The sequence below is a fragment of the Balaenoptera borealis genome (genome assembly GCF_965194805.1).
Source record: "Balaenoptera borealis genome assembly, chromosome: 4".
NCBI classification, from domain to species: Eukaryota; Metazoa; Chordata; class Mammalia; order Artiodactyla; family Balaenopteridae; genus Balaenoptera; species Balaenoptera borealis.
In genome coordinates, this window is record NC_138861.1 from 97,276,029 (window position 1) to 97,299,957 (window position 23,929).

The 23,929-nt window shown below is 44.2% G+C and overlaps 1 long non-coding RNA gene across 1 annotated transcript in view; it reads right to left on the reverse strand.

Annotated features, from left to right (window-relative positions):
- Nucleotides 1-739: 739 nt before the first annotated feature.
- LOC309627394 overlaps nt 740-23,929 on the reverse strand; it is a 35,269-nt gene continuing 12,079 nt past the window's right edge. The window contains exons 2-3 of the long non-coding RNA XR_014243717.1: nt 14,914-23,128; nt 740-7,005 (exon numbers count right to left, since the gene is read on the reverse strand). This is a non-coding gene — a long non-coding RNA (uncharacterized lncRNA). The remainder of the gene's footprint in view (nt 7,006-14,913; nt 23,129-23,929) is intronic.

Consider the following 23,929-nt stretch of genomic DNA (forward strand, 5'->3'; position numbering starts at 1 on the left):
CCCTGGTGGTCCAGTGGGTAAGACTCCATGCTCCCAATGCAGGGCCTCCCGGGTTGGGTCCCTGGTCAGCGAACTAGATCCCGCGTGCATGCCGCAGCTAAGAAGTCCACAGGCCGCAACTAAGAGTCCCCGTGCCGCAACTAAAAGATCCCGCATGCTGCAACGAAGATCCTGTGTGCCGCAACGAAGACCTGGCACAGCCAAAAATAAATAAATAAAATAAAATTTTTTAATATGCTTATTAAATGATTGAATGAATGAATCAATGAGTGAATGAATGAATTAATGGACAAGTGATGAAGGGCATGATAGTATAGGAAGAAATGTTTTTCTTCAATATGAGCCTCCAGCTTATACTTATCTAAGTACCCTATTGGAAAGGGCTCCTTTGTTAGTGATGGAGACTAACCGAAGCCATGTGGCCGTATCTGAAGGACAGAAATGCGGCCAGGCCCCAGAGGATGCAGGAGGAGGAACCAGGAAATCGTCATCACCCTTTCTCACCGCAGCCCCATCCACACAGCTGCTTCCTCCTTCTCTCTTGTAGCACAGTTTTCTCTGTTTCTGCCTGGAGGAATCCACCCAGCCCACACCTCCTGTAGGGTGGTCCAGCTACCTTAAAGAGTGATCTCTTTCTCCACCCCGATATTCTCAGAGAAGGCTCTCTGATGAGCCAACCTTGAATCAAATGCCCACCTCTGTCAGTCAGAGGCAGGGGGCAAACATGGCTGTCAAGAGTCACCTACTTTTGCAGTTCTTAAAGCAGAGGGCTGAGCAGCTAACCCGGGAGCTACCCCCTACAGCCACCCTGAACTTGTCCTACACTGTCTAAAGCACCTGAGTGACCCAGTATCTCTGGAGCCACCATATTCTCAAGGGCTGCCAGCCTTGTGAATGGACAGCCAGTCAGTGCACAAGGGCGGACTTTGAAGGTTTGCCCTTCTCAGTCCTAATGCACCCAGATTTATACGTGTTCCCATTGAAAAGTACTAAGAGTGTAGTCAGTCACATGAGTACATGCCAGAGACTCAGGCTCTCACTGATATGATTATACCACAGGGAAAAGCCTCATTAAAAAAAAAAAAAAATATCCCACAATAAGAACAAAACTACTTAGAGGCACTTATCATAATGAAGCTGCATTAAATTACAACAAATAATTGTCCTCTTGAAAGAACTTCTGCCGATAAAAAGCTCCAGTTGGTAGAGGAAGGCCAGGAATGTCAGCACTGAAAGGAGAAGTATCAGTCGTCTAATTTAACGGGCTCACTTGACTGATGGTGAACCAGCCTCCAGGGGAGAAGGGGCTTGCCTCCATCTCACTATTAGCCAGCGAGAAAGCCCTGGTTAGAATTAGCTCTCCCAAGTCCCTGGTCAGCACCACTATTGTCTCCTCTCTCCTCCTGCAACAGTAAGTAAAGCCAAGAGAGGGGGTAATTAAAGCAGGTCAGGGAAAAGAAAAGACAGAAGCAAGGGAAAAGGCAAACAGACTCAGCCAAGCAAATCAGAATGTTGTAGTGAAGGAATAACACCGCTATTGTCTCTGAAACCAGCCTGGGATATAGTAAGCACTCAGTGAATCGCCGTTAACCAATTGCTAATTGCGGGTACGCAGCCATGCTCATCATTTACAAACAGTAAAGTCTCTCTCATAAAGACAACAGCCAGCTACAAGAATATCCCATAAGGTTATTTTCTCATTGCTTCTTTCACAAAACAGTTGTGTTCTTTTGTGTATGAAGACAAAGATTAATCAACTCTTGATGGGGCGAGAGGTGAGGTTTTTATTCCTAATCCCCATACAGTTCTGGAATCCATAGTGATTTAGGAAAAGGACTTGTGGGAAGTTTAGGATCTCTTTGCCAAGATCTCCAGTCTTCAACATGCAGGCCCTGAGGGGCCTGGGGAGAGGAGTTCCTGAGTCTTCCTCCCCAGGCCCTGAAACTTGAATTTTGGTGGCTACGATATTGTGATTTTTTTTTTTTTAATGAGAAATATGTATTTGGCCTATGTCCTTGTTCCTGGCACAGAGCTCCCAAAACCCTTGGAATTTCCTACGATGAGAGAAATAAAGGTATCTTATTATTTAAATGAGGTGACTGGAAATCACCGAGACTGGGGGCTGGCTGTCAGAGGGACCAACCACTAATTAGAGGGTTGGAACTTTCAGTCCCACCCAGACCTCGGGGGTGGCCAGAGGGGCTGGAGAATGAGTTCAATCACCAGTGGCCAGTAATTTAAACAGTCATGCCTGAGTAATGAATCCTCCATAAAAGCCCAAATGGATGGGGTTCAGAGAGCTCCTGGGTTGGTGAACACGTGACGATCTGGGGAGAGTGGCACACCTGGAGAGGGCATGAAACCTCAGCACCCTCTCCCCATGCCTTGCCCTGGGCATCTATTCCAACTGGCTGTTCTCAAGTTCCTTTTATAATAAAATGGTGATCTAGCAAGTAAGATGTTTCTCTGAGTTCTCTGAGCTGCTCTAGAAAATTAATTAGTTAACCCAAGGAGGGGGTCATGAGAACCTCCATCTATATCTGGACATCAGAAGGACAGGTGACATTGGCATCTGAAGGGGGGGCATGCAGTCTTGTGGGACTGAGCCCTTAACCTGTGGGATCTGATGCAATCTCTTCATAGTGTTAGAATTTAGTTGAATTGTAGGACACCCAGCTGGTATCTGAGAATTGCTTGATCAAAAAAAAAAAAGAAAAGAAATAAAGCACACATTGGAATTGGGGATAGAACTGTAGTGACCCTCCCAGAGAAGTTTCGGCAGGGTCAGCGGTGCAGAGGGACAGCTGTTCCACTTTAGCTGAATTAAAATAGAGACAAATCCCCAAGCCTGTTCCAGCCGGTTGGTGCCACTGGAATCTCATGGGTTGTTCAGTCAAGGTGAGCTAATTGATGAGCTGAACTAGCCAGAGCGAGACATGAACTAGAAAATATGTCCATGAAATGTAATATAGTCGCCCTCTGTATCTGCATGGTCTGATCAGCAGACTGGGAACCTATGGATAAAGGGTGGGGACGTGGGGCAACAGTACTATGCCTTTTTATTGAAGGGTCTTGAGTGTCCAGAGATTTTATTATCAGTGGGAGGAGGTTGGGGGCCTGGAACCAATGCCCCCACTGGATACTAACAGACTGTATATCCTTTTTTGCCAATGAAAAGATATGTCAACTAAATCCTTTTGGTACACACAAATTCCACTGTCCTCTAACCAACCTTCCTTCGCTTCTCTTCCTATTAACTTCCACTGGGGGAAGCTTGGTGTGGGTAGAATATCAGAAAATCAGTTTCTCTCCAAAACCTAAACAGGAGACAAGCTAAGCTCTCGTGCCCAATCACCACATTTTGCATGTCTGGGGACCAAGTCTGCAAGTGTGGTGACGGCAAGGAGGATCACACCATCGGGTCCTGTCCTGTCTCATTGTGCAGAGACATTTAGCACAGTTGGGCTTTAAGTGCACAAAAGAGGAAGTTGCAGTCAGCGTTTTGTCAGGCGCCCTGGAAAGAGCCATCTCACTCTGATATCTTGCTCCTAAATTCCTGGGTCCCATCCCATTGACAACTTCTTTTAATTAAAGCACTGAAGCATAGTAGAAAGGTTCTTAACAGTGAAAGAGAGAGGACCCCGAGGGAAAACAGATGTATCTTGATGGGCAAAGAGAAGAAAGGCCAGAGAAAGGAGGCCAGCAGCCACGGGAGGGTGAGCCCACGAAGAGTGGGAGAAGACAGGGCTGAGGGGGGATGTCAAGAGTCCACCCAAGGCAGATGGAGGAGTGTGGGTGCCGGGAGTCCTCTTCTGTGCAGTGTGGACCACATCTGGTAACCCTGGAAGGACCACGCCCAGCAGAAGAAATACATACGATATGAGAATTACTAGAAACCTCTGACTCTCCACAGCCCCAGTGACAGGGAACCATGGCAGAAGCCAGCTCTGCTTGGTGATTTCCATACATTCCCTCATTCTGTTTTTTCCTGCAATCCAGTGAGAGGGCTACTGTTAGCCCCACTTTAGAGACTGAAAATAGTATCAGAAGAGCTTTATAGTTTGCAATCTCATTGATTCCAGGTGCTCAAGGTCCTGTTTTGACAGGGCGAAGCACTTTCACTTTCTTGCCCTCCACAATAAGAAGACAGGAGATGCTTCTAAGTTCCGTAACAACTCTAGACCAAGTTCCAGCAGCCACAATCCAGGACCACGACGCCAGCCTCTTTCTTTCTGACCGTGCGCCAGGCCAGCCCAGCCCATTTGTTCCAGATCTCCAGTCTGATGGTAAATCCTTCAAGGACTCTGTTGGCCCTCACCGCCCCAGCCTTGGTTGGAATTGCCCTGTCCTAGTGTCAACTTCTGTGCCTCAGAGGTTGAGGCGTGGGTTCTTTCATGCCCTGAATGCTCCTGGGCCCCTATTCATACCGGTCCCCTCCCTTTAGAACTCAAAGGGAGAGGCAACATTTGCCAAAGCCACCAAACAAGAGTTATACACTCTTCCCAGGAAAATGGGAAGCTCTTTGTTTTACTGGTTCTGTGATTTCCCAGACAAGTGTTCTAAGTCTCTTTTCTGAAAAATGAAAATAATAATAGTATCAAACTCATATAATTTTTATTAATTTAAATAAGATAATGCATGTAAAGCACTAAGCATGCACATGCTAGATAAATAATAAGTATTATGTTAAACGTTGCTATCATGATCATTCACCCACATTTGCAAAAATAACGTTTTCCAAATGACCCTCTGCAGAATGAAGATCTGCATAAAAAGTCTCTCAGTCTCAGTCGACTCCTGTTGCAGCTAGAATTTTCTTTCAGCCAAGCCTGCTCTCCTCTACACATGTACCAATTAATGGTCCCAGCGCCCTGGCTACATAAGAGAGCTAATGCCAACCTTTCAGTGCATTGACGTCTCAAGTTTATTCTGCATATTGATGCTCCTTGTCTTTCATTTCTCTCTGACTCCCCTCCACATTCACACATACACGCCAGCTCCTTAAAAAAGAAAAAGGCTTTCAGAAGACAGTAAGAAATATTTAATGTAATCTCTGTTCTAGTCTCATGATTACTGATACAGAGAAGTGTACCGGAGCAAATGTTTAAACCCATTAAAATTAAATAATGCATTGCCTGTGTCTCTGTATTGCCTAGCACACAGGGGTCTCTCAAAAAGGTTGCCCACACTTTTGTAGTTCAAGTCCTGGGATAGCAATCCCTTCGTAAGTGCCCAGCATCCCCTCTGCATTCATTTATCTCCTAGAAAATAAGTCCCTAGCAATTGTCACTTAAACCTGATTAGGATGGGGAGATGAAAGGAAACCAGGATTTTAATAGGCTGGTGAGCTTACATGTGATTCTATCGAACACACAAAATCATTAGCAGATGTGAATGTGACTGATGGAATATTGCATCAAGAGCTGTTAAGAAAAGGGCTCGCTTGGCAGTGTTCATTTCTGGGAAAGCCGTTTAAACTCCTCTTTCCCCACACCTCTCCTCCTCGGTTACCCAATTTAGTACTTGATTTGTTTTCCCTCTAAGATATAGATACAGGCAGAATCATTCATTTTACCCAGCTTCTACTGTGTCCCTATGCTGTACCTGGAACTGTGTCAACCACTGGAGACATAGTGATGAAGATGCCACGGTCCTGCCTTAAAGGGACTCGTGGTGGAATGCACGGCCACACAAGGTAAGGGCTGTAACACAGAGCGAGGGGATGTGGGTGCCGACCGAGAAGGAAGGGTGCTGTTGACTTGGGCTCGCTGGGAAAGCATTACAGACAACGCGTTTCAGAAAAGCTTTTAGAGCTGAGGAGTTCACCAGGACATAAGGGGTCTTGTACATGGGAAAAAGAGTAGAGATTTGAAAGAGAGAAAGTGCTTAGTGTTTTCATAGAATGGCAAGCCCAACACTAAGGTTAAAAGGAAAATGATTTGTTGGGTTTTGTATCAGGAAGATTTTTCCACAAGTAACAGAAAGTCAGACCACCAGTAGCTTGAGTCACGAAGACAATTATTGTTTACTTCACAAAAATCTATGGGTTCTGGATGGTTCCAGGGGTCATTCCACGGCTTGGTTACGTCATCAGATACTCCGGCTCTGACCATTCTTCTCTTCTCCCATCCTCAGAGCACTGGCCTTCCGCCGTGGGGCTTGTCACCCCACGATGGTGGCTGCCACAGTAGCAAATATCACATCCTCATCTGGTGTCCCAAGAAGGAAAGAAGAGGCAGGGGCCAAAAGGATTCTTTTATCAGAAAATAAAAGCTTTCCAGAACCAAGCCCCCCAGCTCACTTCATCTTAGCTCTGAAAATAGGTTATGTGCCCAATCCCATACATAAGGGAGAATCTGAGGATTTAGGAAAAAGTCTCTGGTAAAGGAAAATGGAATGGCCATGCCAGGATTAGATCAATCCTGATTCATCTCTGAGGAAGGACAAGTGGTCGGGTCAGTAACTAACAAGGCTACACCTTTATATTATTAATGCTTGAGACACAAAACAAAACAGTGTAAAGAATAACAACTCATCACCCAGCTTTAAAAAATAACTCATTGTCGGGGCTTCCCTGGTGGCGCAGTGGTTGAGAATCTGCCTGCCAATGCAGGGGACATGGGTTCGAGCCCTGGTCTGGGAAGATCCCACATGCCGCAGAGCAACTAGGCCCGTGAGCCACAACTACTGAGCCTGCACGTCTAGAGCCTGTGCTCTGCAACAAGAGAGGCGGCAATAGTGAGAGGTCCGCGCACCGCGATGAAGAGTGGACCCGGCTCGCCGCAACTAGAGAAAGCCCTCGCACAGAAACGAAGACCCAACACAGCCAAAAATAAATAAATAAATAAATAAAATTTAAAAAAATAAGTAAATAACTCATGGTCAACATACAGTGTCTTCCAAGGTTCCTTCTCTTTCTTCATTCTACCCAGGATGAAACTGTCCAGATTTTGGAGGTTTTTCATTTATTTGCATTTCTTTTTTCCTTTCCATATATATTTCTCCCTGTTCAATTAAAAACATTGTTGTCTGTATTGAACTTTCTTGTAGATATCATACTGCAAAAATTCATTTGCAAATTGCTTTCTTTTGATCAATATTATGTTTGTGGAATTAATCCATATTGATTCATGTAGCTCTAGTTCATTTCTTTTCACTGCTATGTGAATTCCATTACAGATATGACAATTTATTTCTCCTCTGGATGGATGCTGGGAAGTTGCCAATATTTTACTATTATAAAAAATACTTCTATGATTGTTATTTTTCATGTCTCCTAACATATATGTGTGTGTGTGCATACATAGGTATACATGTGTATATGTGCATATACATGCCTGCACATATGTGTGTACATATATATGTATACATATGTGTGTATGCATGTATGTGTGTATATATTAATTCATCTAGGATATATATCTAGTGGTATATTTCTGAGCAATAGTGTATACGTATCTTCAACTTTACTGTTGCCAATTTGCAACAGCAGTAGATAAGAGGTCCCATCACTCCACACCCTAACAAAACTTGGTCCTGTCAGACTTTTCATTTTTGCCAATCTGATGGTGTGAAACAGCACCTAATTTTAGTTTTAATTTGCATCTCCCTTATTAATAATTAAGTTAAGCATCTTTTCATGTGTTTATTAGCAATTGATGTTTCCACTTTAGTAAATTATATCTTAACTCTTTTGCTTGTTTTTACTAATCTGTTTGTCTTTTTCTCTTTGATATAGAGAAGTTCTTTATGTATTCTGGCTATTAATTCTTTATTTCTTCCTAACTTTTTAAAGGTATCTTTTGATGGACAAAAAAAATTTTTTGTTTTAATGCAAATTGAATTTTTCAATTTTTGCTATGGTTTGTGAGTTTGGAACATTATGAAATTCTTTTTTCCATCAAGTTCATAAAGATGTTTTATTTTCTTGTAAAAGCTTTTAGACTTTTATATTTCAGTCTTTCTACAAATAGAGTTTTAACCTATACGATGCTAGGGATATTGTATTTTTCTCAATAGTAATAACCAATTGCCAATAAATAAATAGTGTTGATTGAAGAGTGTCATTTTTTTCATTGAGCTGCAGTGCCAGCCAGTTATGCATGGAGTGTGTCTGGGCTCTCTGTCCTTTGCCAGTGATCTACTTGCCTGTGCCAATACCACACTGCCCTCACCATAGCTTCGTGATCTGTCTCGAGAGCTGGCAGGGAGAGTCCCCCACCTTGTTCTTCCCTCTCAGAGGTGTCTGTTAGCAGAGCATGACATGTGGGGCACCCCATTCCCATCCAGCTCCCTCCAGCCCGTCTACGCAACACTGGCTTCTTGCTTGACTCAGTAACCCACTAATAGCCTCTCTTCCCTTTCAGTTTGCACATTCAGCTATGGGTGGGATGTTTTGTACTCCTTCGAACTGAAAGACTCGCTTCCCATTTGAAGCTGCATCTGAAGACAGACACCCCATTAGCGGACTTGCATTTGGAGGACAATTCCAGTGTCGTAACTAAACATCACCTGACCACGTTAGTGAGCACAAGGGAGGAAAAGGAAGGGCTGGTCTGCTTGACTGCTGCACACACACCCCGAGGAAAGTGTCAGCCACACCAGAGCCAAGGAAAGCTAGTGTGCATGGGCTCCGGGAAAGCTGATGTCAGAGAAACAGCCAGAAGGGCCGGGGCTTGGAATACAGGTGTTTTAACCTGACTTCTGTTTCCTCCTCCTCTCTTCATGGCCCACCCCCAAGCCCACTTGCACTCCGTACCCACGCACACCCACCTCCTTCTTTCACCTGACAAGGTGAGAAAGAACTTTTGATTCTACCTCTTCCAGGCCTCCTGGGCTGTCCAAACTCTCAGAATCGAACTTAATATTTTTTTCTCTTTCCAGTTTCCCACCACTGATCTCTGTTCAAATCTCCTATGGAATTCCTAATTTTTGTTTATGTATTTCTAAGTGCTGTTTATGTATTTCTAAGTGCATTTATATTTGTAAGAACCTTCAAAGATGTTTTAGGGAAAGGTGAAATCTAAATATATGCCCTATTCTACAGAGAAGGAGTTGCAACTCAGGGAGATGAAGCAATGTGTTCAAGAATTTGTGGCGTATCTGGGCTAGAAGTCGTACTCCTAATGTCCACGCCAACATCCTTCTCTTCTTCAGTCTCCCCACCTCTCCCGGGGGACTTCCGGCCCACAGAACCAAATCTCCAGTGGCCAATTGGGCTGACGAGGACTTACTTGCTAAGGGCTTTCCAGGAAACCACAATGAAGCAGAACCTGGCTTCAAGGAACTTGATACCCAGGCTCTGTGTGTGTGTGTGTGTGTGTGTGTGTGTGTGTGTGTGCTGTGTATACCCACTTTAATAAAGTGTGCATCTGAAACTCTGCAGGAATGGTGGCCCCGTTGTGCCAATTCCTTTTTAATGCCTAAACCCTCAGCACTCCCCCCTAAGGTACAGAGTTTTAAAAGCTGCTCAGGAAAAGGAGGAAAATATCTCGACACCATCTTAAAAGCTCTATTCGCTCAGCAAGAGCCATCATTTTTCTATCAGCTCAGAGACTTTGCCTAACAAGCAGGGCCAGAGGCCCTGTCCAGAAGGCAGAAGAAGGAATTTCAGCAAATTGTGAGTTTCTTAGCACAGGTGAGGATGGGCCCAAGGACCGGCTCAAGGAACTTGGAAGCCACAGGAAGACTCTGCAGGAGGGCAAGAGGGTCAGGCCTGAGTGGGACCAAGGCCTGGGTGGGCCTTTCTCACTCACATGTGCAGATGCCCAGGAGGCCCTACTGACAGGCTCTGCCCTGGCAGCCCTCACACTTGAGCAAGCATCAGAACCACCTGGGGGAATTCTCTGGCGGTCCAGCGGTTAAGGCTCCGCACTTCCAGTACAACTCGTTAAAGCAGATTGTGGCCCTGACCCCAGAGTCCCTGGTTCAGTGGGCTTGGGGTGGGGCCTGGGAATTTGCATTCCTAATGTGTTCCCAAGAAAGTGATGCTTCTGGAACAGGAACCACACGTGAGAACCATGGCTCCACTCAATTCAGTTACACATGGAAAGACTCTCAAATACATCATAGGTGCCGGACGGTGTGGGGACAGTGAAATAAGGTGGTGTTTCCAAAACCCAGTTATTCAAAAAAGAAAAACAAACAAAAACACCCAGGAAGCTTGAAAATATACAGACTCCTAGGCTCCTCCTAGAAAATACAGAATTAGTACGTCTCTGATGGGATCAAGGAACCTGCATTTTTCAACAAGTTCCCCAGGTATTTCTTATGATCATGAAAGTTTAAGACAGACTCGACTTAAGGCCTGGTTTTCCAAAAAGCCCAGAACTTCTACCACAAGAAAGGTCTCAGAGTAACCCACTAGTGTTCCCACTTCTGTTACCTATTATCCGGCACAAATTATTCTAAAATGAACTGGCTCTTTCCCATAAAAGATCTCGAATAAAGAGCCCTGGAATAACAAGGGGGAAGATAAAAAAAGGAGTGAGACCAAGGACAGGTGAAGTTTAGCAGGCCTGGATGGAAGGCATGAGATGCTGAGAGGGCTCCGGGGGGAATGGGGTAAATTGCAAAATGGCCACAATACTTTATAGCTCCTTCCACAGAGAGGTAGAATCTATTTCTTCTCCACTTCTTGAATCTGAGCTGGCCTGTGACCTGCTTTGATCAACAAAATGAGGTAGACTCATTCTAGAATGTGTCTAGAATGTGGCATGACACGCTCGAAAGCTACTCTAACCCTTCACAAGCCAGCAAGCCCCAGCCGCAGACCACAAATGCCTGAACAAGATGGGCTGGACCAGAACTGTCCCGCCAAGCCCAATCCAAATTCCCTGCAGAATGCTGAGCCAAATGAATGGTGTTATGTTAAGGCACTAAGTTTGGGGTGGTTTTTTACCGAGCAAAAGTTAACTGAGACAAGAAGGAGACCAGGAAATGTCCAGGGAACCCTAAAAATCAATTCCATCATTGGAGCATTTTGCCTTAGGCCAGATCTAAGTATTGTGACCCTGCTGTATGATAAGGCCACCTTCTGGCTTCCTCACTCCCCAGCCCCTCCACTCAAAATTCAAAGCTTTTCACTGAGCAGTGAACAGGAAAATTCAGATCCTTCTGACATCTCAGCTTTGCTCACTGTCCCATTGCCCTGAACTCCATTTAGATGGGAAACAGCTGCCATTTCACCACTTGCCTCCATTGCCATCTAAGAGGGCAAAGCGAGTCAGTCCCCTATCCACACACATCTAACGAGCGTCCTGCCACATCTTGGGGATAACTGAACCCTGGAGAACTCTCTGTGCTCCAGGCATTCATACTGAGCTAACTCTTAGCAAACAGGTAGCTGAGAAGCAGGTAGCCAGGTGATGGATGGAAAACAGTAAACAATGGCCCAGGGGCCTGGCAATGGGCCTCCAGCCCTACTTGTTCTCATTGGGAATCTTGGGTAAGCGCTTACCTCCTTGCACTCCAGGAATTCAATGGCTGGATATGATCACCAACAAGTTGCTAATGATCTGGAGAACAGGGGATGAAGCTCAGGTAAGAGATCTGGGTCACAGTTCGGAGAGAGCTGGCTTTGTAGGGGTGCAACCCATACGGTCCACAGGGCCCTAGGTTCAAAAAGCCCTATGCTTGGTTTAATGCTCAACTGTCGCCATCTTTAGATGCTTAATAATTTTCTCTTTGAACCTGGGTTCTGTAAGTGAAGGAGGATGGGACAATGGAACATGCACATGAGCAGAGGAGATAGGCACACTATGTGTGTCAGCCTCTGTCCCTTGTTGCCACATCCCCAGACAGTGTTCATGGCTCCTCACGAGCACAGAAAGCTGGTGGCCCATGATGAGGGGACTTCAGCAAGACTCACATCTATGACTGAGTCAGTCATAGATTGTGGGGTCACTGCCAGCCTCAAGAGGTCATGCTTTCTGTTCAAACTAGAACTTGCTCCAAATGAGGCAATGAGCTCTAAGAAACATGAACAACCAAGGAAACTGCTATGGGTTGAACTGTGTACCTGCCCCCCAAATTCATGTGCTGGAGTCCTAATCCCCCCATACCTCAGAATGTGACCTTATTGGGAAGTAGGGTCATGGCAGCTGTAATTAGTTACAATGGGGTCATACTGGTGTAGGGTGGGCTCTAATCCAATATGACTGGTATCTATATATAAAGAGGAAATTTGGACGCTGACATGTACACAGGGAGGACGGCATGTGAAGATTGGAGTTATGCTGCCGCAAGCCAAGGGACCACCAGAAGCTGGAGAGGGATCTGGAAAAGCCTTGTCTAGAGCCTTCAGAGGGAGATGGGCCTGCCAACACCTTGATTCAGACTTCTCCCTCCAGAGCTGTGAGACGATAAATTTCCGTTGTTTAAGCCCCTCTGTTTGTGGTACTTTGTTACAGCAGCCCTAGCAAAGCAAATCAGAACCTTGTTATATCCTCTCTTCCTCATACTACTTCCCTTTGTTAGTCAACTACAGATGCTGAAAATGATGACACAGAAGGAAAGGGAAAGAGAGGCGACTCATAATCCCTTTTCCTTTCCGTCCTTCCTGACTCATTGTCAGCCAAAGATAGAGAGTGTTGGTGGAATGTGCATGTACCAAAAAGTGAAATTTAAAACAGCTTTAAAACAGCTGGGTTCATTTTGTGCAGCATTTCTACTGTCCCAGTAAGAAAAAATATATATATGTATGTATTTTATATATATATATATATATATATATATATTTATATATATATATATATATATATATATACACGTACAAGCTGCAAAATATGAGTTATGTAATTTGGGAGTTTTTTGAGTTACGTCATTTGGGTGATTATATTAGTTAAATAGTCTTATGTTTACATTTAAAAGAGGCATTGCAAAATATAAAGAGGAACAGTAAAAGTGCTATTAATAATTAAATTTTTAATTTTTCTTTACTTAGAACAACACTAAAGAGCAAATGTAAAACACCATCACAAGTTGAAAAAGAGACCATAGAAGAAAGGAAAAAGTTTTATATTGTACCACCTTTAACAGCACTTTTTTCCTGCCTTTTGAACAAAAGGACCTGCATTTTCATTTTGCACTGGGCCCTGCAAATGACGTAGCTGGCCCAATTCTAGAATTAGCCAGGAACGGCAGGCAATGATATTTCTACTCAGGTGCTCTGAACTTTTGGCTTTTCCCCAACTCGAAAATCTGGATCTCTCGGATATTATTTCTTATAGCAATTTATATGCACATAGCACACACAGATTTTACATGATCATAGTGCTTGGGTGTGCAAAACCGTCACCTTTTTCATTTCTCCATAACTGATGCAAACTTAGTTCTTGAGACTCCATTTACCACTGATGGAGGAAAAAAATTTGCCAATTCAAGGAAACTCAGTGACTTTGGGGTTTGAATTCAATCAATTCAGGATACTGTCCCTGTAAACTCACACACACACACACACACACACACACACACACACACACACACACACACCCCTCCCCAGGGAGGGATTAAAATCTGGGAAGAAATTCCTGGCTCGTCACTAGCAGTCATCCACACCGACTGAGAGGTACAGTTCCCTTTGATCTTTCCCTTTCGGTCCTCACCCACCTACAGATGTAGCTGAAATGCGGGGCGCTCTCCACCCTCCCGTCCACACAGCTCCTTCTGCATCTCTTTATGCTCACAGAGAAGCCCTTCCAGGTCCAGGAGGAGGCTGCCTGCTTTCACTCTAAAGGACAGAGTTAAGACTTTGTGACAGAGAATGAACAGCCCACAACCAAAAATACTTATTATCTGACTCTTTACAGAAAAAGTTTGCCAACCCCTGGCCTAGACACACTGGCTGTTACTTCTACTTTCTGTTATTTCAATGCAGCAGATATTCTTTTCTCCTGTAGTAAGTTTGCTGCCTCCTCAAGAAGCAAGGCTTAATTCCTCTCTACTTTGCAGAACCCCTCAAACTTACCCAGGGTTTCCATCCACCCCTCTAGGAGGACAGGGCATTTTGTCCACGTCCCCAGATGGAAATCCATCATTGTCTTAACCCTGCTGACATTCTCTCTGATCATCCTTTCCCACCAACAAGCCATCAGATCTTTATTACCTCTTTGGAAGAAAAACTGACTTTATACCATCATGCATTGGCCACATATATTAGTTATCTACTGCTGTATAACAAATGATCCCAAAACTTAACAGCTCAGCAGAACAAACACTGATGATCTCACGGTTTCTATGGGTCAGGAAACTGGATGTGACTAAAATGAGTGTCTCTGCCTCAAGATCTCTCCTAAGATTGCAGTCAATCTGTCATTGGCCCTGCTGCAGTCATCTCAAGGCTGGACTGGGGGAGGATTTGCTTCCAAGCTCCCTCACGTGATGTGGCGGGCCTCAAAATTCCTGCTTCCAGCTCACTTACGTGGGACCCTCCACAGGCTGCCTCACGACGTGGCAGCTGGCTTCCCCCAGAGCCAGCACACCGAGAGAGAGTGAGGGACAGCTCCCAAGATGAAAGCTACTGTTCTCAAGTGACATCTCATCATTTCTGCCATATTCTATTCTATTCAATCTAATGTGCTGTATTCCATTTAAAGATGTGGCCTTAAACCTACCACATCACTCTAAGGCTTATGACAAACTCTGGCTGCAAAATACCTTTATCAAAAATAAAACCAAAAAACAAAGCTCTTGATAGCCTGGACTATCAAGACAATTGTGTCTACCACTATCCCTCAAATTCCGTTCAGATACGCAGCTCAATGTGCCATAAATACTCCAAGGTCCCGAGCACATGACTATGTGAATAAACATTTAGATCCACATAAATATAAGCAAGTCTTTCAGGAACAGATCTTTGGCAACCACCAGCTGAAGGAAATCAAAGTCGCTGTTCAAATAGAGTCCACTCTTTACCTATGTGTACTTCCTTCTCTCTGGCTGGTCCAGGCTCCTTAACCCCACATCTGCAAAAGTTTCACAATGTCCACTGTGAGATCTCAGCCTTAACGAAGACTAAAGTTAAGTGATCTTCCAGCAATCAAGAAGATAAGAAAAATTTCTTCATTTTCCTCCTTCTAAGAGTACGTAACAATTGTACGGAGGCTCCTTAAAAAATGAAAAATAGAGTTACCATATAATCCAGCAATCCCACTCCTGAGCATATATACAGAAAAGATGAAGCTCTAATTTGAAAAGATACACGCACCCCAATGATCACAGCGGCACTATTTACAATAGCCAAGACATGGAAACAACCTAAGTGTCCATCGACAGATAAATGGACAAAGAAGATGTGGCATATATATATATGATGGAATGTCACTCAGCCATGAAAAGGAATGAAATAATGCCATTTGCAGCAACATGGATGGACCTAGGGATTATCATACTAAGTGAAGTAAGTCAGACAGAGAAAGACAAATATTATACAATATCACTTATACATGGAATGTAAAAAATAGTACAAATGAACTTATTTACAAAACAGAAACAGACTCACAGACATAGAAAACAAACTTATGGTAACCAAAGGGGACATGGGGGGAGGATGAATTGGGAGTATGGGATTAACAGATGCACACTACTATATGTAAAATAGATAAACAACAAGGATTTACTGTAGAGCACAGGGAACTATATTCAAAATCTTGTAATAAACTATAATGGAAAAGAAATGAAAAAAATTATATATATATGACCGAATCACTTTGCTGTACACCTGAAACTAACACAATACTGTAATTCTGTTTCCTGTGCACATGTTATCACTTACTTTGTTAGACACTTTACGTGCATTATCTCATTTAATTCTTATCCTCACAACAACCCTGCCAAAGAAATATTGTTATCTCTTTTTTTTCGGATGAGATAAACGGCTCAGAAAAACGAACTCATTTTCCACAGGTCACACAGCTATAAGATGGGGAGTGCAGAATTCAAACCCATATCTGTCTGAGTCTGAGTGCGTTCTCTTTACAGTATTACCATTCAAGGGGTAAACCCAGTACACACGTCTTCCTGGAGCATCCGTTATCTACAGAGATTTAGGGAGAATATAATTTTCATATTAAAATAAATTATTACATATAGGAAAAATTAACATGCATTGTAAAGATCAAATAAATGCCATGCTTTTTGGTCTGTGGCTTTGGACCACACGTGAAGATCTCCGGGGAGATGGGTTTCCTCTTAGTTGCACTTGAAGTTTCCTCCATAAGAAAGTTCAAGAAGCCCAGCACTCACCCCTGCCTCCCTACAAGTAAGCAAACAAAAAGCTAAGCACAGCAAGACATCAGATAAAGTTTTTTGGATTTTTTTGTTTTCAATCCAGTCTTGATTCCTTGTGGGACTCTCTCAACACAGCAACTACTGTACCAGTGAAAATGGATGGTTGCTTGTCTCATTCCTGTTCCGCCCCACCTTGCCTTTGAGTTCTGATACAATCCTGTTGAGATCCTTACAGGGGAATGAGATGTTTTGATATGTTTGCTGATTTCAAAGGCAAATCCCTGGGAAATACCACAGCAATTGTGTTCTAATTCACCTGAGTCAATGTTTTGACTTATTAGAAAACAATCTTTGCAACAGGAGCAAGCCGTGCAAAAGACATAGAGATCAGGGAGCCGAGGGGCCAAATAGAGACGCCCGGGAAGTTACTGATATACTTCCCTTGAGATGTACTAATGTGTCTTATTTAAGAGAAAACTGAAGGGAGCAACATGGGGCCATTTGAAAGAGCACAACTCAGTAATTAGGTTCCATTCATTGAAAATTTGGACCTAGCCTGAACTAACAGACAACTGCCATTCAGAGAACGACTGTGTGCCACAAATCTGTGCATGTGGACCACATCTATTCCTCACAACAACTCTTTGGGGTAAAAACTGTCATTCCCATTTTACACTTGAGTAAAATGAGGCAAAATGTCCAGGAAGGTCCCTCAGTCACTGAGGTAAAAAGGAATAACAGAGCTTCCAGGTTGGTGAACACATCCCGGTGCTGGGAGGGTGGCATGCCCAGGGAGCTCCTGGAGACACCCTCTTCCCATATACACCTCTCCCACCTGGCCATTCCTGAGTGGAATCCTTTATAATACATTAGCAAACATTTAGTTTTAAAAGGTAGCAGAGTAAAGCTTTCAACTGGAGCCTGGTTCTTCATGGCCATCAGTCACAGGCACGTGCTATACCCTAGAAATTCCCTTATAACAGTCATCACATTCTAATTTCTGATGTAATTGGAAATCTCCCCCATCAGAGGTTTCCACACCCTTGGAAGGTCTGGGGAAGCAACTGACTGAGTTCATAAACCCAGAAGTTCCAGGGCCATGGGGGTGATTCCTAGGAGCTCACCCAGAAGCTGTTACAAACTTCACACCAGCATCTGCCCACACTTCTGCCCACAGTTACCCAAGGATGATAGCTTCGTCTTCTCTTTCACTTTCCAAATCTCACTCAAGTGACTCTGATTGGCTGAATAGAACCCAGAACCATATGAGGACAGGAACTGTGAGGTAAGTCCCTGCTTCTTCCCCAAAGCACAGACGAGAATGGACAAAGCAGCAGCAAGGATACTGAGCTGATCACAGCCAATCCGGCCAAATGCTAAATCGTCTGTGCATCACCAATTTGCAACTTCAATTTATACCCCTGGGACGATTAAAAGAGTTTTTTAATGGATGCCATTATTGTACTATAAATCTGTTGCTGCATACAAACCACCCAAAACTTAGTGGTTTAAAACAACAACCATTTATCTGGCTCACAGGTCTCTGGGTCAACAAGCTGGGCTGTGTGCAGCTGGTCGCTCTCACGTGTCTGTGGTCAGCCTCCTCCCAATAAGTCGGATGGCTCTGGTTGTTGGCTGGTGGTTGTCTGGGGCCACATCTCTCTCATCCTTCAGCAGACTGGCCTGGGCTCGTTCCTACGGAGACTGGCAGGGTTCCACCAGTGAGAATAGAAGCTGCAAAACCTCTTGATGCTCAGGCTCAGAACTGATACAACGTCATTTCGGCCACATCCTATTGACCACAACACGTCATTAAGCCTGCCCACGCTCAAAGGTATGGAAATAGCCCCATCCACTGATGAGAGAAACCTCAAAGTCACATTGAAATCAGGGATGCACACAGAGTGGAATGTGCAATTTTTGCAAACATCTACAGGACTTTATCCAATCATTTTGGGAGTCAGGTAAATAACGTTCAACACATTCTCATAAACCCCTTGCAGGTCACTAATGCACTAAAGTGCATTATGTGTGGTATCCTGACAAAGCCCTTTTGGTTTTGTGTGTCACGTGGGCTTGGTGTGCTGAGAATCGACCTTGGGAAACACCACTCTCCCGCTATGAATTCCCAGCCAGAATCCAGGAAGGTATCTGTTTTCATACTTTAGAGGATAAAATGCAATAATAGGGCAGACATTTTTGTGGGGAAGAATGTCTTGTTTTATAGTAGGGTTAATAGGGGAAATAAAGCCCCATATAGTCCCTCAACTTTCGGTTTCTAAACTGGAAAGACCACAGTGTGTGTTCCAGCAGCCTCCCTGAAGTCATTAGTGCTTCAGAGCCAGCTGAATTGCTGGATAATAATGATTCTTTGCACTTACAGAATGCGTTTCCTCTGAGGAGTACCAAGTAATTTACAATCAATTATTAATTAATCCTCAGCCCCCACGAGATGAGGATGGGTTATTATGTGTCTCTGACAGATGTGTGAAGTGGCCAGAGGGAGACCAAGTGACACTAAGCTTCTGCCCAAGGTCACTGCGTTGTCAGACTCACTGGACACTGTCACAGCTCCGCCAGCCTCACCATTCATTCTGCAAGCCTCTCCCACAGAAGCACTGGAATTCTTCGGGGCTGGTTCCAGCCATTTCAGAAAAGTCTGAGTTTTTCAGATCAAATGTGAGGATTTTGCTGTTCCATTTTGTGTTTTGGGGGGAGGGGGAGGGTCCATTTTTTTGCTGTTCTGTTTTTAGTTTTGGTGTTGATGGGCACAGTTTTAGGTCTACCACTTAGGTGTCCAGGAAGAGTTGGTTCTAAGTGCATTACTTTTGCATTTTGTTCAGACATGTCACTTACCCAGGGACAGCGTGCATTCTCCCAACTGAAAGAGGAAGCATAACAGCTCACAGAGTGTGAAAGGAGGCCTAAGAGAGGAGGGGGGAAGCGAGACTTGCCTCTACCAGGGCCTCGTATTTTTGCAGCAACGTGCAGTTAAGAGATAAACGCAGATTTGCTTTTCTAAACAGATTGCACTTACACCAACTCTCAGAAAACTAGAGCCCACTTCCATTAGCAGATGAACACATCCACAGAAAAAGCTACGAGCTACAGAAGAGTCTTTGAGATTGCTTTCAGACATCCTTTGCAGTTTATTTTCAAACGGATCTCTTACCTGAATATGTGTTTTTCCACACATACAAACGAAACCAGCCAGAGCGGGTTTGTTTTTGTACAGGGAAGCAAGATCCAGTCACATCTAAAGAAGAGCTACACTGTACGTTAAAAACTCAGAAACTGTGAGCCAAACACCCCGATGTTGAGGCCACGAAAGCCATGGCCAGCCTTCTGGCCAGCCTTCTGAGCCTTCTAAGACTAGCTGCAGTCATTGCTGGCACATGAGAATAGACAGCTTGGATGACATAAAATCCCAGGGGCCACGAAGGAGTAATTAAGCATGGTGACTTCCAGGGTCAGTTCAATGGAAGAAAGCATTGTAATGTCTGGAACTTTGAGGAATACTCTTTGGACAGGATACAGTCAAAGTTAGGCCAACTGATGGAACTCCTTCCTTCCTCCCTCCTTCTCTCCCTCCTTCTTTCCTACATCAAATGTTTGTTGAGCATTTCCCTTGTTGAAAGCCCTGTTCTAGGACTCTGGAGGGATGTACCCAAAGCCAGCAGTCTCAGTAGAAAATTCAATGACCTAATTTTCTTGAACTCTCTCCCACTCCCACTCCTCCCCCTTCAGGCCTGTGTGCCCTTTTGCTCTGCCTGGTTGTGAGTCCCATTCCTGGCAGATTAGGATGTATAGCAGAACTCTGTCTGAGGAAACAATTGAATAAGGCTTCCAGGAAGACCCAAATTCTCCAGGTCTCAAAGGAAGGGGACCATGACGGTAGAGTTCCAGTTAGCAGGGTTGCCCTTTGTGGGAGAGAAGTGGTGTTACCCACGCGTCCAGGTCGTGGTAGGATCACCTCAGCTGCCCAGGTCGCAAGTAGAGAGGGGCACAGGACAAGGGGGCGTGCCATCGCGTCAGGCAACTGGCCTGCACTTGCAGCTGTGGGCTCCTATCAAGAGGTTCCTGCTGGACAACCCCAGCACACGTTCATACTTTCCCATTTCTCTCTTCTTTTTTGTCCCTGGGTTCTGAGGTTGATCTTGTATCTGTGTATGACAGGTGACTGTAAGTCCTTACATGTGTTTTAACTCAGTAACTGCTCATTACTGAGTGAAATTTATTATCTTCAACCCATCCTTTTCCCTACCATCTGCCCTCACCTACTAAATTCTCTTGATTATATTCCAAAGCCATGTTTGGCTGGTTCTGATCTCATCTCTACCACTGCACGGCCCTGGGTTAAAGATTTAGCTTCTGAGTCTGGTGCCTTGCATCTGATATCTGTTTTACAGGGTCACTGTGAGAAAGAAACAAAATAACTTAGGTAAAGCACTTGGCACAGAGTTGACAGCAAGTAAATGTTAATTCTTTTTACTTCGCCTTCCAACCTCTTCCCCTGTGCTCCCAGGCAGTTTGCTCAGACAACTATATTTGACTTGGGGATGGGCTGCTTTGTATAAAAGTTAGTGACAACTAGCCCCTTAAACTGATGATGCATAATTTAAAGAAAAGGGAAGTAGACTCAACATTGACTAACAAAGGTAACAAAGACAGAAACAAGAGGCACAGCCCTTGGGGGGCCGGGGAAGTGGGGATAAGACAGGAATCATAACTGATCTGCACATGCACAGTCACCAGGAAGTCAGAAACCGTCATTATTTATTATCAAACTCTATAAAATTTGTTTTATAAAAATACTTACAAAACATTGATCAAATCCACATAACCATATTTTAGAAGGTAATCTTCCAGAAATTTACCAAGCAAGAAAGTCACTCTATATTTAAGGAGACAAAAGGAAATGACAGATGATGATAAAACAAGTTGCTACCAAAAGGGGATACAAATATGATACAAAAGAACCCAAGAGAATAAACATGTGATGTTGGTAAAGGATTTGCTTGCTTTGAGTAGATCCTTGAGTAACTGCCAACATTCATCTATGTGCAAACCAATAAAATATGTACCACATAAAGTGCAAAGTTTGGCAGACATCTGTGAAATAGCAGCTAGTGGATAATGAGTTAACACATGCTCTGGAGAAAACCCCATTTTTTTTCTGACCTATTTGTAAATGAAGGATACAGAAGAAGATCCTATAAGAAGCAAAGAAAAATTCTAGCTCTTTACCAGAATAGTCTATATCACCACCAGGCACCTAAGCCACAGAAGCCCCAGAGAAGGACTAGCCAGCCCCTAAATTGTCCATCACCCCCTCCCTGGGACCAGCTGGAGTCAAATCAGAAGCAAATCTTCAAATATCCTCCAGCTTTGAGCCCTGCCCAGCACAACAATATTCCCATAATTCCATGCTCTTAGGGAAAGAAATTACATTCACCTGCATTTTATTTTGAGCCAAATACCCTTTGGGCAAATCAAAAAGAGATGAGTATTCACTGCTCCCCCTGTCCCTCAGCAATGTCTTATGGCTTAATTAAGACAGTAATGACTCTGGGGACAGAAAACATGTTTGAATTCTAAGCCAGCCCCAGCCTAGCACGTTCTCTCACCAGGCAGGCATCAGGAAAAACGGAGAGCAAGCCCAGCTGAAGGTCACCACACCAGGGGGAAGGTGACTCCTCTCCAATTTTAAAAAGAGGAAGAAAAAGCATGAGGCAGCAGCTGCTGGTCCACAGAGCTGTGTTCGTGTTTGACCAAGGAGCCAGGGCCACTCAGATTACAAATGTATGCACACAAGCAATACACTATGTAGGCAGTGGGAATCAAAATGGGATGTCCCTGTCGGTGTGATGACTGGGACACAAAGACACACAAAGACACACACACACACTTGTCAGAAAATATTTTCTTTAAAGCAAAGTCCACAAATGAAAAACTATGATTTTTCTCAGCAAATTCAAACCTTTCTAACCTTCTGCATTAAAGACATCGTGTGACAAATCAGAGCAAGCCCACCCCGTCCCACTAAGAGGTGTGCGCCAGCTTCTGGTGAGCAGACCTTCAAGCTTCCCAGAATGATAGATGGTGGCGTGGTTACAGCTCTAGTTATCAGGCCCAGTGTCAGCATCCACAGAAGCCCCCAAACTCCCCTCTTCATCTATCACTGACTACAACGCAGTAAGACAAACAGAACAGATTTCATTCAAATCAACTGCACAGTTGGGAGACAGTTTTCAATTTTATTCCATAACGAGGGTGGCTTTATTGCTGTAGCTACTGAAGGAATACAAAGTGGCCAGATTTCTGGTCCATAAAAAGGCCAGTGTTAGAGTCTGGAGGAATGTGAAATTGAGAAGAGGAACTCTTCTGCAGATTTATGCGTAGGTAAAGTTAAAGCGCAAATCAGGGAGACTGGATGCTTTAATACGGCTCTTCTTTAGCGATATTTATACAAGCCTTTGAACTGAGCCCAACCATTCAGAGCTGATACCGTGCAGTGTTCTCAAAAACTTACCAAATATTAAAAACCCTATTTTGCAGAAAAACAACACTTTGCAGGTTGGAGAGGCAGAGTCATAGTTAAGCAAACGTCCCTTTGTTTTCCACCGAGAGAAACTCAAGCTTTTTTTTTTTTTTTTTCACCTTTTACATTGGATGAGAGAAGATCTTTTCCTTTGTTGCAGAATCAGCAAGAAACTGGCAACCTGGAAATGTGTTTTGCATTCATCCTGCACTCCCCCTCCAGGATGGCAGTGTCTGAGCAGTTAGGGAGCACAGTCCTGGGGACTGGGTCGGCTACAGAAAAGGATGAAACAGGTCTTCCGGTCTCCAGAGGCTGCCAGTCTCCTGAGGCTTCTGGTCTCCAGGGGCTTCCGGTCTCACTCTGTAGGAATGAGACAGGCAACCACAGTGAACGTCTCTGTGGTCTGAGATTATCGGAGAAAGATTTCTGAAGAAGGCAGGAATTTAGCTGAGCCTTGAAGCAAAGGGAGCAGGTAGATAACGGTTTCCTATTTCCACTCCTCTGCATCTACTATTCCCTCTACCTGGAACTCACTCGTCATCTCATCTTCTCTGAAAACACTAGTTTTCCTTGAAGAATCCCGAAGTCTAAAGTCAGGGCATCTTCCCACCAGCCCCACCTCTCAGCCCACCTCTTTCCTTCCTGTTCCCTCAAGTCATTTAGTCTTTGCAAATTCTGTCAGTTACGCGGTGAGCATTTTGACAGAGAGCTGGGTTGAACACAGGACTTCCAGACCTGGGGGCAAGATGAGATTGTCCCAAGGTGGAAATGCAGACCTCATGCTTCCTGTAACAAGATCCCATCAGCCAAAGGCTATGGTGTTGAAAATACATGCTACGTATAAAAAGTAACTTGCCCTGAAATTTTTCTTGAAACTAGAAATGTTGTCATAAATGCTCCAGAGAAGGTGGATTTTATGTGCTCTAATTCAGATTCCGTTTACCCAGGGGTTAGAGCCACTGAAAACCTTGACAAAAAGATAGTCAGGCCGCATACCTCTCTGAGGACTCTTTCAAACTCCCTCTAACAGGGTGGATTAAGGATCTGGAGGTATTCAGAGGGAGGGAAAATTCTACTGTGGAGACAGATGTGTCCAGGAAGGCTTAGTGAAAGACGTACAGTCTTAACTTAGGTCCCAAAGGACAGAAAAGGGAGAGAGAG